At 41.7% G+C, this 13354-nt stretch overlaps 1 protein-coding gene across 6 annotated transcripts in view; it reads right to left on the bottom strand.

The window, feature by feature from the left end:
* WDFY4 (WDFY family member 4) overlaps positions 1–13354 on the bottom strand; it is a 295121-nt gene that overhangs the window by 226032 nt on the left and 55735 nt on the right. The window lies entirely within an intron of this gene.

Below are 13354 nucleotides of genomic sequence, written 5' to 3'. Positions count from 1 at the left end.
CAAGACAGTATGGTATTGGCACAAAAACAGACACATAGACCATGAAATAGAATAGAGAGTCCAGAATTGGACCCACAGATGTATGGCCAACTAATCTTTGACAAAGCAGGACAGAGTATCCAATGGAAAAAAGACAGTCTCTTTAGCAAATGGTGCTGGGAGAACTGGACAGCAACATGCAAAAGAATGAAACTAGACCACTTACACCATTCACAAAAATAAACTCTAAATGGATGAAGGACCTGAATGTGAGACATGAAACCACCAAAACCCTAGAGGAGAAAGCAGGAAAAAACCTCTTTGACCTCAGCCGCAGCAATTTCTTACTCGACACATCTCCAAAGGCAAGGTAATTAAAAGCAAGAATGAATTATTGGGACCTCATCAAGATAAAAATTCCTGCACTGCAAAGGAAACATTCAACAAAACTAAAAGGCAACTGACACATTGGGAAAAGCTATTTGCAAATGACATATCGGATAAAGGGCTAGTATCCAAAATCTATAAGGAACTTACCAAACTCCACACCTGAAAAACAAATAATCCAGTGAAGAAATGGGCAGAAGACACGAATAGACACTTTTCCAAAGAAGACATCCAGATGGCCAATAGGCTCATGAAAAGATACTCAACGTCACTCCTCATCAGGGAAATACAAATCAAAGCCACACTGAGATACCACCTCGCATCGGTCAGAGTGGCTAAAATGAACAAATCAGGAAACTACAGATGCTAGCGAGGATGTGGAGAAACAGGAACCCTCTAGCACTGTTGGTGGGAATGCAAACTGGTGCAGCCACTCTGGAAAACAGTGTGGAGGTTCCTCAAAAAGTTAAAAATAGAACAACCCTATGACCCAGCAATAACATTACTAGGAATTTACCCAAGGGATACAGGAGTACTGATGCATAGGGGCACGTGTACCCCAATGTTTATAGCAGCACTTTTAACAATAGCCAAATCATCAAAGAGCCTAAATGTCCATCAACTGATGAGTGGATAAAGAAGATGTGATTTATATACACAATGGAATACTACTTGGCAGTGAGAAAAAATGAAATCATGCCATTTGCCACAACGTGAATGGAACTGGAAGGTATTATGCTGAGTGAAATAAGTCAGTCAGAGAAAGACAGATAACATATGTTTTCACTCATATGTGGATCTTGAGAAGTTTAACAGAAGACCATGGTGGAACAGACAGGGAAAAAATAGTTACAAACAGAGAGGGATGGGGGCAAACCACAAGAGACTCTTAAGTACAGAGAACATACTGACCGTGGATGGGGAGGCGGGGAGAGGGGAAAAGAGGTGATGGGCATTGAAGAGGGCACTTGTTGGGATGAGCACTGGGTGTTGTATGTAAGCCTATTTGACAATAAATTCTATTCATAAAATAAAAAATAATAAAGTGTGCTGGTTCTGTATGCTAGTTACCACAGAATTTATTAAGAAGGAAGGAAGGAAGGAAGGAAGGAAGGAAGGAAGGAAGGAAGGAAGGAAGGAATCATAGACTTATATAAAAGGAAAAACATGTATGTCTGTGGATTGGAAGATCTAATATATTTGTCTCAATTGTCTCCAAATTCATCTTAGATTTAATGTAATTCCAATCAAGATCCCAACAGTTTTGTAGATATAGGCAGGCTGATCATTATATTTACATATACTAGGATAGCCAGAAGCAAAGGAACTAAAATAATTGAAGCAATTTTGAAAAGGAAGAATACATTTGGAGAACTCACATTAGCTGGTGTTATGACTTATTACACAGCTACAGTGATCAAGACAGTATTAGTGAAGGGCTAGACACACAGATCAATGGAACAGAAAAGAGTCCAGAAAAAGACTTACATAAATACGGCCAATTGATTTTTCACAAAGGGACAAAGATAATTCAATGGAAATGGATAATATTTTCAACAAATGGCACAGGAAGAATTAGATATCCAAATGCAAACAAAAATAGTAAATCTCAAATTAAACTTCACACCGTGCAGTAAAAGAAACTCAAAATGGATCATAAACCTATAAAACTTTTAAAAGAAAACATAGTAGAAAATCTTTGTGGCCTTGAGCTTGGCAAAGATTTCTTAGATATAATACCAAAATCCCAATAAAATAAAAACATTAATAAATTGTGCTGCATAAAAATAAAAGATTTTCAATCTGTAAAAGTCACTTTAACAATGAAAAGACAAGCTACAGACTGGGAGAAAATCCTTGCAGCCATACAATGGAGTACTACTCAGCAATCAAAATGCACGAACAATTCACACAACAAATTGGATGCACATCAGAGGCCTTATGCTGAATGCAAAAGACTAGCCTCCAAAGAGTACACATTGTATACCCACATTTATATGGTTTAATGGAAAAGACAAAACTATAGGGATACATCAGTGGTTACCAGGGGTTAGGGGTTCACTATCAAGGAGCAACATTCAGGAACTATTTGAGGTGATGGGACTGTTCTGTATCCCAATTGTGGGGGTGGTCACATGGCTCTAAATTAAGTGAATTAAAACCCATAGAAGTTCACAGAAAAAAAGGGACTTTTACTATATGTAAATTCAAAACTTAACAAGAAAAATAAAAACAAATGCACGAAAACCCACAAATCTAATCCCAAATTACTAACACCTGATTTTCTTTTTTTTTAATTTTTTTTAATATTTATTTATTTTTGAGAGAGAGACAGACAGACAGACAGCACTCGAGTGGGGGAGGTGCAGAGAGAGAGGGAGACACAGACCCTGAAGCAGGCTCCAGGCTCTGAGCTGATAGCACAGAGCCCGACGCGGGGCTTGAACCCACGAACTATGAGATCGTGACCTGAGCTGAAGTCATATGCTTAACTGACTGGGCCACCCAGGTGCCCCACAAACACCTGATTTTCAAACATTTTGGCCAGAGCACTACTCTCATAACCTGTGGCCACATCGTCCTTGGCACCATCAGCCTAAAAAGAATGGCTAAATTGCCAGGAGTACATCTCGCCTTGGTGTTAATTTATTCAATTCAATGGAACAAATATTTATTGACCTAACTATTTGCCAGGAGCTATTCAAGCACTCTGGATACATCTATAAATAAACTAAACTAAAGCCCACACCCGGGTGTGAGGGGAGTAGTGTAGATAATAAAGATAAACATAATAAATATGTAAATTATAAATAATAAAAGTTATTATTATTATACAATACATACTACATTATTACAATGGAGTATAATATGTTAATATATTAGCATGAATAAGTAAATTATACATTATGAAGGAAGATAAGTGCCATTGGGAGAAAACATGAAGAGTGCTGGGGTGGAGGAAGGAAGCAATTTGCAATTTTAATTTGGGTGGCAGAGTTGGCCTCCTTGAGAAGGTGACAACTGGGCAGACTTGAAAGATGGGATGCAGATATCCCGAGGAAAAGCGTTTCAAGCAAAGGGAACAGCCAGCAAAAACCCTTAAGGTGGGAGTATGTCCGGTATGTTCAGGGAACAGCAAGGAAGCCTGTATTATTACCTTGATATCAAAGCTACACAAAGAAACAAACAAACAAAAAACTACAGACAAGATCCCTAATGAATATACATGGAAAAACCGCCAACAACACACTAGCAAACCAACTCCAACAGCATATTTAAAGGATTGTACACTATGATCAAGTGGAGATTATCCCAGGAATGAAGGCTGTGAGCGATTCAATATGAGAAAACCAGTCAATGTAACGCACCACATTAGCAGACAAAGGGGAAGAAAAACAAATGATTGCCTCAGTTGATGTAGAAAAGCATTTGACAGTATCCAACACCTTTTCATGATAAAAAAACACTCAGAAAACCAAGAATCAATAAAGACTTCCTCAACATGATAAAGGGCATTTATGAAAAGCCTGCAGCTAACATACTCAGGGGTAAAAGCTGGTCCTCAAATTCATATGGAATTGCAAGGAACTCTAAATAGCTACAACGATATTTAAAAAGAACAAAGTTGGACTGCTCACACATCCTGAGTTCAAAACTTACCATAATGCTACAGTAATCAAAACAGTGTGGTACAGGCTTGACACATAGTCCAGTGGAATAAGATTGAGTCTTCAACAAGGATGCTAGGACCATTCAATGGAGAAAGAATAGAATCTTCAACACATGGTCCTGAGAGAAATGGATAGCCACAGGCAAAAGAATGAAGATGAACTCTGGCCTCACATCATATAATGGATCAATGACCTAAACACAAGAGCCAAAATTATAAAACTTTTAGGGGAAAACACAGAGGTAAATCTTCATATCTTTGGATTTGGCAATGGATTCTTACATGTAACACCAGAATCATAAGCAACAAAAGAAAAAAGAGATCACATAGATGTCATCAAAATTAAAAGCTTTTGTGCATCAGAGGACATTATGAAGAGAGCAATCTACAGATTGGGAGAGAATATTTGCAAATCATAAAACTGATAAGGGTCTATTATCCATAATATACAAAGAACTTATACAACTAAACAACAAAAAGAGAAACAATCCAATTTCAAAATGAGCAAAGGACTTGAACAGATATTTCTCCAAAGAAAATTTACAAATGGCCAGCAAGCACAGGAAGATATTCATCATTTAGCCAACAGAGAAGTGCAAATCAAAACCGCAGTGAGCCACTTACGCCACACTCAAGAGGATGGCTGTCAATTTTTTTAATGGAAGATAAGTACCGGTAAACACCTGGAGAAATTGGAAACTTCATAGATTTCTGGTTAGAATTTATAAATTTTGTTCAGCTACCATGGAAGACTGTTTGGTGGTTCCTCAAAAAATTAAACCTAGAATTATCCTTTGATCCAGCAATTCCACTCCTATGTATTTACACAAAACAACTACAAAGACTCAAATAAATATATGTCTGTGTATGTTCACAGCAGCACTATTTATAATAGCTAAAAGGTGAAAACAAGCCAAATGTCCATCAGCAGATGAATGGAAAAACAAATTGTGGTGTATACATACAGTGGGATGATATTCACCCATAATAAAGTAATAAAATACAGATATATGTTACAACGGGGATGAACCTTGAAAACGTGTTAAGTGAAGGAAGCCAGACAGAAAAGGCTACCTGTTGTGTGATTCTATTTATATGAAATATCCAAATTAGTAAATCCAAAGAGACAGAAAACCTGGCTGTGGCACAGTGGTTGGCTGAAGGAATGGGAGCGTATACAGGGTTTTCCTTTTAGAGGAATGAAAATATTTTGGAACTAGATAAAGGTAGTGTTTGCACATCATGAAGATTCTAAATGCCACTGAGTTGTCTGCTTTAAAATTGTTGTTTTGGGGCACCTGGGTGGTTCAGTCAGTTAAGCTTCTGACTCTCGATCTTGGCTCAGGTCATGATCTCACAGTTCATGAGTTCAAAACCCCCATCAGGCTCCACACTGATGGCGAGCAGTGGTGCTTGGGATTCTGTCTCTCCTTCTCTCTGTGCCTCCCCTGCTTGTGCATTCTCTCCCCCTCCCTCTCTCAAAATAAATAAATAAACTTAAAAATATATACAAAATAAAATTATGAATTTCATGTTATGTGAATTTACCTTAATAAAAAAAGTTAGATGTTTAACAAATGTTTTTAAGGAAAAGATGCCTAGCACCTGGGGAAGATGTTCTCGAAGTGTAATGTGCTTAAAAATAACAAGAAGAGATTTTTTAAAAATCCCTACACTCCCAACCCAGCGACTGTGATTCAGGAAATCTGGTTGATGAGACTGTATCTTAGCATGTTCACAACTGATTCTGATGAGGGAAGGTAGGCTATAGGGGCCACACTATGAGAAGCATTGCTCTGAGGTATGGATCCCAAGAGCAGGAATGGGAAGTGGGGTTTTGAATCCCAGGGAGGGCAGACACTGGTACCCCGTGGTGTTCCGGGATGGCTTGTATCTTACAAAAGACCTGTGCATGTAACTGAAAGTTATAATCCAAGAATACATGATTATCCGTATCTCTCAAAGCCCAGAGGCGAGGACAGGGAAAGAGGGATGTTTGGTCAAATTTTACAAAGAGTGATGTCATTTCAGTTGAAAAACCCTAGAGGCCTTTGGGGGGATCTGAACCAGTGAGGATGCTCCACATCACACAATGCCCAAGCTTGGCTATCCCCATTCCCCCCCACCCCCCAACCCCAAGACCGCAGCCCACACCACAGGAGATGGTGCTCAGATCCGGGTATTTTTCCTGCTTAGTTGTGGAAGTCAGACTACCCCTCGTCTGGACTATATCCAGATTCTCAGGGCGGGGTTAAGTTACTCTGTCTCTTCTTACTACAGCTGGTGGATTCCTGAGCGATTAATTAGAAAATTAAAGGTAATACGATCGCGTTGTGGCAGTCCGCACAGGCCACTCCAGACAGCCACCACCTTCTCCCAAACCAGATCTTCACCAGGGCTTCCCTGTCAGGACCTGGGCCAGCCCCTCTTCCTGCACGCTCATGATGGTTACCAAGGCCTTGACATTATGTCCTACAGAGGTCTCAGAAGGTTCTCCTGCCAGCAGCCCGCTGTCTGGGCTCCAGCCATCGCCATCTGTGAGGGGAGAGACCCACATCTCCTGTGTTCCTGCCCTTCCTCTTTCTCATTTCTACCCAACTCTCTGCCCCCCGCCCCCCGACCACACACACACACACACACACACACACACACACACAAACACACACCAGAGTAGCCTCTGCAACATGCCTGCCTGGTCCCACAGAATAACACCCCCCTCATGCCCACCCTCGTGCCAGTCATGCCCGGACCCCCTTCCAAGCTAAGGTCGCAGGACTCCACTCGAGTGTGTGGCTCCGAGTCTCTGCGGTCCCTGCCAAGGCCTGGAGCTTTCCTCACTCAGCATGGCTGATTTTGGGTCTCTCCGTCAGGCCTTGGAATGCCTTCTCCAACCCCTCCCGGTCCAGGCACCTGTCTCTCTCATCACAGCTGAGCTCAGAGATCCTTTCATCCAGGAAGGCCCCACGGAGCCCCCCCTCCCAGACTGTGTTAGGTGCACTGCTCCGTTTCCCCCTTAATTTCTGGGGCTGTCCCTGTATAACACCGACCACACAGGTGTAATGATCCCCTCACACTTCTGATTCTCCCACATGCGGTTGTAGGGCCGGGGCAGGCGTCATTTGCCCCCTTCCTCCAAGTCCTCACCAGGGCCTGGCCCCATGCTGGCACTCCCTGAGTGCTTACTGAAATTCTGGACTTGAGTTCTCTGGACTAGATGGTCTACCATGACGGGAGCCAGAGAGGGGTAGACAGGAGCAGGCTTCCAAAGGAGCCACAAGACCCCGGCCCCTGGGACAGTGTTAGGGACACACTTGGGCAGCCATCCTGTGGCAGGGGAAGACCGACTCTGCACCAGGCTGCATGGCAGCCTTAACAGTCTGAGCCCTCCCAATCCCAAAAGCCACCACAAGAAACAGGAGTCCTCCCTTGGGGGGTTGGGGAGGGCCAAAAACCACAAAGAGGACCAAATCCCGAATATGCTGCTTTTTTCCTATGCATACCGACTTATGATCATGTTTAATTTATAAATTAGGCCCAGCAAGAGGTTAATAGCACCTAAAAGCAAATAGAAAAATTATTAACAATATGCCATGATGAAAGTTATGTGAATGTGGGCTCTCTCTCAAAATAGCTTCTTGTACAGTGCTCCCCCTGCTTGTGGGGACGTGAGACAGTAAAATACCCAGAGGTGAGAAGAAGGAACGTGAAGGATGCAGGCATGTGACTCTGCCTTAGGCTACTATCGGCCTTCTGAGGAATGATCAGGAGGAGGGTCACCTGCTTCCAGACCATGGCTGGCTGCCAGAAACGAAACAGTGGAAATCGAAACCTCAGACAGGGGTCGCGGCGGACCCCTGCCGTTTAAGAGAAAGCTCCCTGCGAAGCCACAGCTCCATAGGAGGAAGGTCAGGCTTTTTTGGGTGGGTGCCTCCTGCCCAGCTGGGTTCTCACACCTGAGATGTACAACCAACACACATGTCTGCACGCACACACACACACACACACACACCATGCACACACACTCTCAATCCACGGCCATCCAGAGGAGCATGGAAAAGCAAACCCAGCCTGAATGGCAGATGTAACAGAGCCAGAGGCCCTCGGGAGGTGACCGCTCAGGGGAGTCACCAGGGAAAGAGCCAGGCCACTCTCCGTGACCACCTAAGACCCAGATCCAAGACTGCCCGCAGGCATTGATGTTTGGAAGGTGGGATGCTGATGTCAAGGAGGTCTGAGGGGGGACCGGCAGCAGAGGGACACCCTCCAAAACACCTCCATCCCAGGGCCTCCAGCCTCAGAGAGAGCCACAAAAAGTCAGGCCTTAATGCAGCCTGGCCTACAGAACTTCTGATTCCAGCAAACCCTAGACTACCCTAGAGGTTTGGGCATATAGCAGTGTTTGAGCTCCTGTGAAAAAGGCAAAGCGTTCACGTAATTTAATTTTACAGTCTGCCAGACACCCTCGCTGGGTCTTTTGAACTGACAGCTTATCACATATGCATCCAGAAAGTAAAATCTTGCTGGGTTTTGAACCTCGCGATATTTACTAATTATGAGATCCTATCCCAGATGAACAGCAGCAGAGGAGGACAAAGGACTGTTGAGGGCTCTGGTCTGCGGAACGTCCACTGCAGCCTTATCTTTGCCTGGTGCACACTGCTTTCCCACCGAAACACATCCCCTTATCGGCGTGCATTCCTGCCACAACTTAAGTTCAAATTACAAGTCATCGAGATGGTTCTTTTTGTCGACATAATGAACAAAAGTCAGCCTGTGAGGCCCCACAGGAGCTACAAGAGGTCAAATGCTAAGGCAGGAACCAAACCCTCTGACAGCCAACAGAGCTGGCTGCTTTTGAAGTGCTCCTGCTTTTGAAGAGGCACGTCTCTGGTCCCAGTTGTAGAGAGTGGCCCTTCTAGACCACAAAGCCCGTCCCTCCACAGCTCTGCCCAAAGGCTTCCATGGCTTCCCATCACCCCTGCAAGATAAGACAAAAATGGCCTAATGTGGTGAGCAGGCAAGGCCCACCATGGCCTGACCCACTCTTCTCTCCGTCTTCATCTCCAGACCCTCACTGTGGATCAGCTGGCCAAGAAGGAGGTCATCCATCTCAGGTAACAGGATCTGGTAAATACCAGAGAAGGTCAGCATATGGTGTGGGATGCAGTGTGTGGGTGTCCTGTGTGGGGTGTGTGTCTGTGTGTGTCTGTGTGTGTGTGTGTGTATGAGTGTGAGGGATGTGGTGTGTGGGTGTCCTGTGTGGAATGCGTGTGTAAGCGGTGTGGATGTGTGGTATATGTGTGATGTGATGTGTGTGTGGGGGGATGTACGTTTCCTAGAGATTATACACTCTATGTTTTAGACATCACGTATGTATTTGGGCAATTCCCTAATACATAACTTCCGTTTTATGAACAACATTCCTCAAATCATAGTTGTTACATGGATTGAACCAACTAATGCTTGTGGAGAACTGGGCACAGCATCTGGTGCACAAGTGCTCAATGAACAGCAGCTGTGATCACTATCCTCTCCAATCCTCACCTCACAACAGCCCTCGGAGCAGATACTCTCATTATCCCTGCCTTCAAATCAGGAAATCAAAGCTCAGAGACATAAAATAACAGGCCCAAGGAACATGGCCACTAAGACGTAGAGAACTCTGCCTGAGTCGAAAGCCTGCAGCCTCTGCCCCTCCTCCCTGGAGAGCAGGGCCCACGTTGCACAGGCGGGACTGAGCCAAGTCACCTGCTGAGTGTCCGTGGTGGGCTGGGATGAACACCCTGTCCCCATTCCCAGCCCACTGACCTGGCTTCACCTCACAGATTCTCTCATGACAGACTAGGGTGTCACTCCTTCTCAAACCATCAAGGAATGTCGAGGGTGATGTATTTCTTTTAATGAGGAAAAAACTGCTCTATTTATGAAGTCTGACTCTTACACATTTAAAAATTACTCATCATGAACCCAAGATGACATCTGACACAAGGATTCATCTAGAACGAATTTGGGCCGATGCCGTCTATAGGGTAGAGACCAAACTTTAAACTGTAGGCTATTGTGTCAGAACATGTGGAAAATCATCACCATGATAATGGGAGTTTCCAGGAGAAGCAGGAAGAACACACACACATATACACATACACAGGTCTTGCAAGTGGACCTGGGATCAGAATCTGGCTCTATCATTTCCTTACTAAATGTGTGACTTTGGCCATGTTATGTATCCTTTCTTAGCCTTGGTTTCTTTATTGGTAAAGTTCTAGGACTGAGAGGGAATTAAATGAAAATAAGTGTTTAGTGCTTGGCTCCCAGAGACATCAAAAAATGACTACTACTTGTCATCACTCAATACCAACGTCTGGTGCCGACAACTATTTCCCGGCCCTCTAAGAGCTGGAAGAATAGGGTTCGACACTGACATTCCAAGTTGACCTGCAGGCCATCCAGGTGGCCAGGGTAGAGGCCTCCTTGGGGACACCCTCCCCCCAGAATAGAAAGATCAGAGAGCCTCAGAAAGGGAATTCTCCCCAAGACAAAGCAAGAAGAGAAGGGCCTCGGGGTCCTGAGTGTCTCAGTTGGTTAAGCGTCTGACTTCAGTTCAGGTCATGATCTCACGGCTCATGAGTTTGAGCCCCACATCGTGCTCTGTGCTGATGGCTCAGAGCCCGGAGCCTGCTTTGGATTTTGTGTCTTCTTCTCTCTCTCTGCCCTTCCCCTGCTCTCTCTCTCTCTGTCTCAAAAATAAACATTAAAAATTAATTAATTAAAAATTTAAAAAATAAAAAAGAGCTCATAGATACAGAGAACAGATTGGTGGTTGCCAGAACCAGGGGACGGGGGTGGACAAAATAAATGAAGGGAGTCAAAAGGTACAAATTTACAGTTTTAAAAGAAATACGTCATAGGAATATAAGGTACAGCATGGTGACTATAATTAATAACATTATATTGCATATTTGAAAATTGCACAGAGAATAAATCTTAAAAGCTTTTATCACAAGAAAAAAATTGTAACTAGTGTGGTGATGGGTGTTATTAACTAGACTTATGTGGTGATCATTTTGCAATATATACAAGTATCGAATCACTATGTTTTATACTAAAAGTAATATAATGTCATATAGTCAATTATACCTCAGTAAAAAAAAATACATGAATAAATGCCTTATTTGATGGATTAACTAAAGTTAGATTTATGTTGGATTGATGGACTGCACAAAATTAATATTGGGCAACAGTAATATATACATAAGAAATGTAAGTATACATTTAAGAGTTATATTAAGTGTTGACATATTACATATGTAACACATATTTACTGGAAATAGGATAAAGATAACAGCATAGTAAACACTAAATAGTTAAACATTATGAGGATGCTATTAAATTATTTTAGGATAACCACTAAAAGGCTAATAGAGAGTATAAGATCAAATCAGTAGATGGAAAAAATTAAATAAAAAAATGAAAATTCTAATAATTCAAAAGAAAACAAGAAAAAGATCAAAAGAAAAAGTGGGACAAATAGAAAATACAAAATAACAAAGTAGCAATAATTTCAAACATGTTAATAATTATAAAAATATAAACAGAGCACATGCTTCAGTAACCAAAAAGTATCACACTGGGTTAAATGACAAAATAAAGCAAAAACAAAAATAGCTCTCTACAAAAAGCACACCTAAAACATCAGGACACAGAAACCTTAAAACTAAGGAATTTTTTTAAAGAAAATTCCGGGCACACACTAACCAAAAGAAAGCTGATATAGCCTTATTAGTATTAGAAAAAGTTGTTCTTATGACAAAATGTACTATTGGAGATAAAGAAGGCCACCATATGAGGTAAAAAATTTTGATTCCACGAGATGATATAAAAATTGTAAATATGTGAGATTCAAATAGCCTCAGATATATGTAAGGTAAAAATTAACAGAAATTAACAAATCTATGAATATAATGAAAAATATTTCACATATCTTAGCAACTGATATTGTCAAACAGATTAAATGATCTGAAAATCTGAAGAAGACCCTTGACCAGTTTGATCTAAAGGACATAAATAGAACATTGACTCTAACAACTGGAAAATATTCATTCTTTTCAAGCACACATGGAACAGTTAGGAAGATTTATCACACTGGAGGCCGCAAAGTCAAGCTCAACTACTTTCAAAGAATTACCATCAAACAGTCCACCATCTCTCATGATGATAAAATTAGAAATTAGCAAGGAAAGAAAATGACCAAAAACACTCTGTAACTTTGGAAATCCACAAATCAAACAAGATTCAAGAAGGAAACTCTAAGTCACAAAGGAAATGGAAACATTTAGGACTAAATAACATTGAAAGTGCCACATAAGGAAACTTGCACCTTACAGCTAAAGTAAAGGACAGAGACATTTGCATTTTGCATTTAAAAAGAGGACTGAAAATTGGTCTCCTAATCAATTAAATTAAGAGGAATACCAGAATAAACCAAAGCAAAGAAGACATAATAAGAATGAACAAACGAAGACAGAAATAGAAAATTTATGCATGAGAGATGGGAAAAGCTGAAAGTTGCTTCATGGGACACACAAATAAATAAACCCCCTGTCAAGAATGTTGGGGGGTGGGGGTGGGGGGGAAAGAAAGGACACAAACAATCCTGTCAGGAACCAAAAGTTAAAAAAGGATATTAGGAACAGCCTTATGTCAGTAAATTGAAACTTAGATGGAATGGGAAAATGAACTTTAAAAATGGCTAAGAATGATTCAAGAAGAAATCTGAATTTATCCTCACAAAAATAAATCTTAACAAGAAAACATCAGGCTTATGAGGGTTTTACTGGCAGACTCTATCACAAAGCTAAGGAATAGAAATCGTAACCTATGTTACTATTACTTCCAGAGAATAGAAGAGTCAACACTGACCAACTCGCGTTATGAGGTTACCGCAAACTTTATCATAAAAACAGTCAAGAAAAGAGCATGGAAGGAAAAGCTTTTTCAGGAGCAAAAGTCCTTATAAAAAATTAGCAAATCGAAGCCAGCAATAAATGTATCATGAGCAAGTTGGTATCTGCATGAATGCAAGATTAGGAAACCAATTAATTTAGCATGTTAGCTGATGAAACGAGAACAATCATATGATTATCTCCGTAGAGATCTGGCATCCTTCCCCCTCACCACCAGCCCTCCACACTGAAATCTGACCAATCCAACATATTTGGATTAAAATGTGCAGTGTCTTTCAGAAGGGTGTCCCGTGGCAGTCAATGTAAGATGGCTTGGAGAGGTGGTAGGCAGGAGAGTTTCTTGCAATATTAATTT

This window comes from Puma concolor, chromosome D2 (genome assembly GCF_028749965.1).
Source record: "Puma concolor isolate L17-30 chromosome D2, mPumCon1.1.hap2, whole genome shotgun sequence".
Lineage (NCBI taxonomy): Eukaryota > Metazoa > Chordata > Mammalia > Carnivora > Felidae > Puma > Puma concolor.
This window is presented reverse-complemented; position numbering and strand designations above follow the sequence as displayed.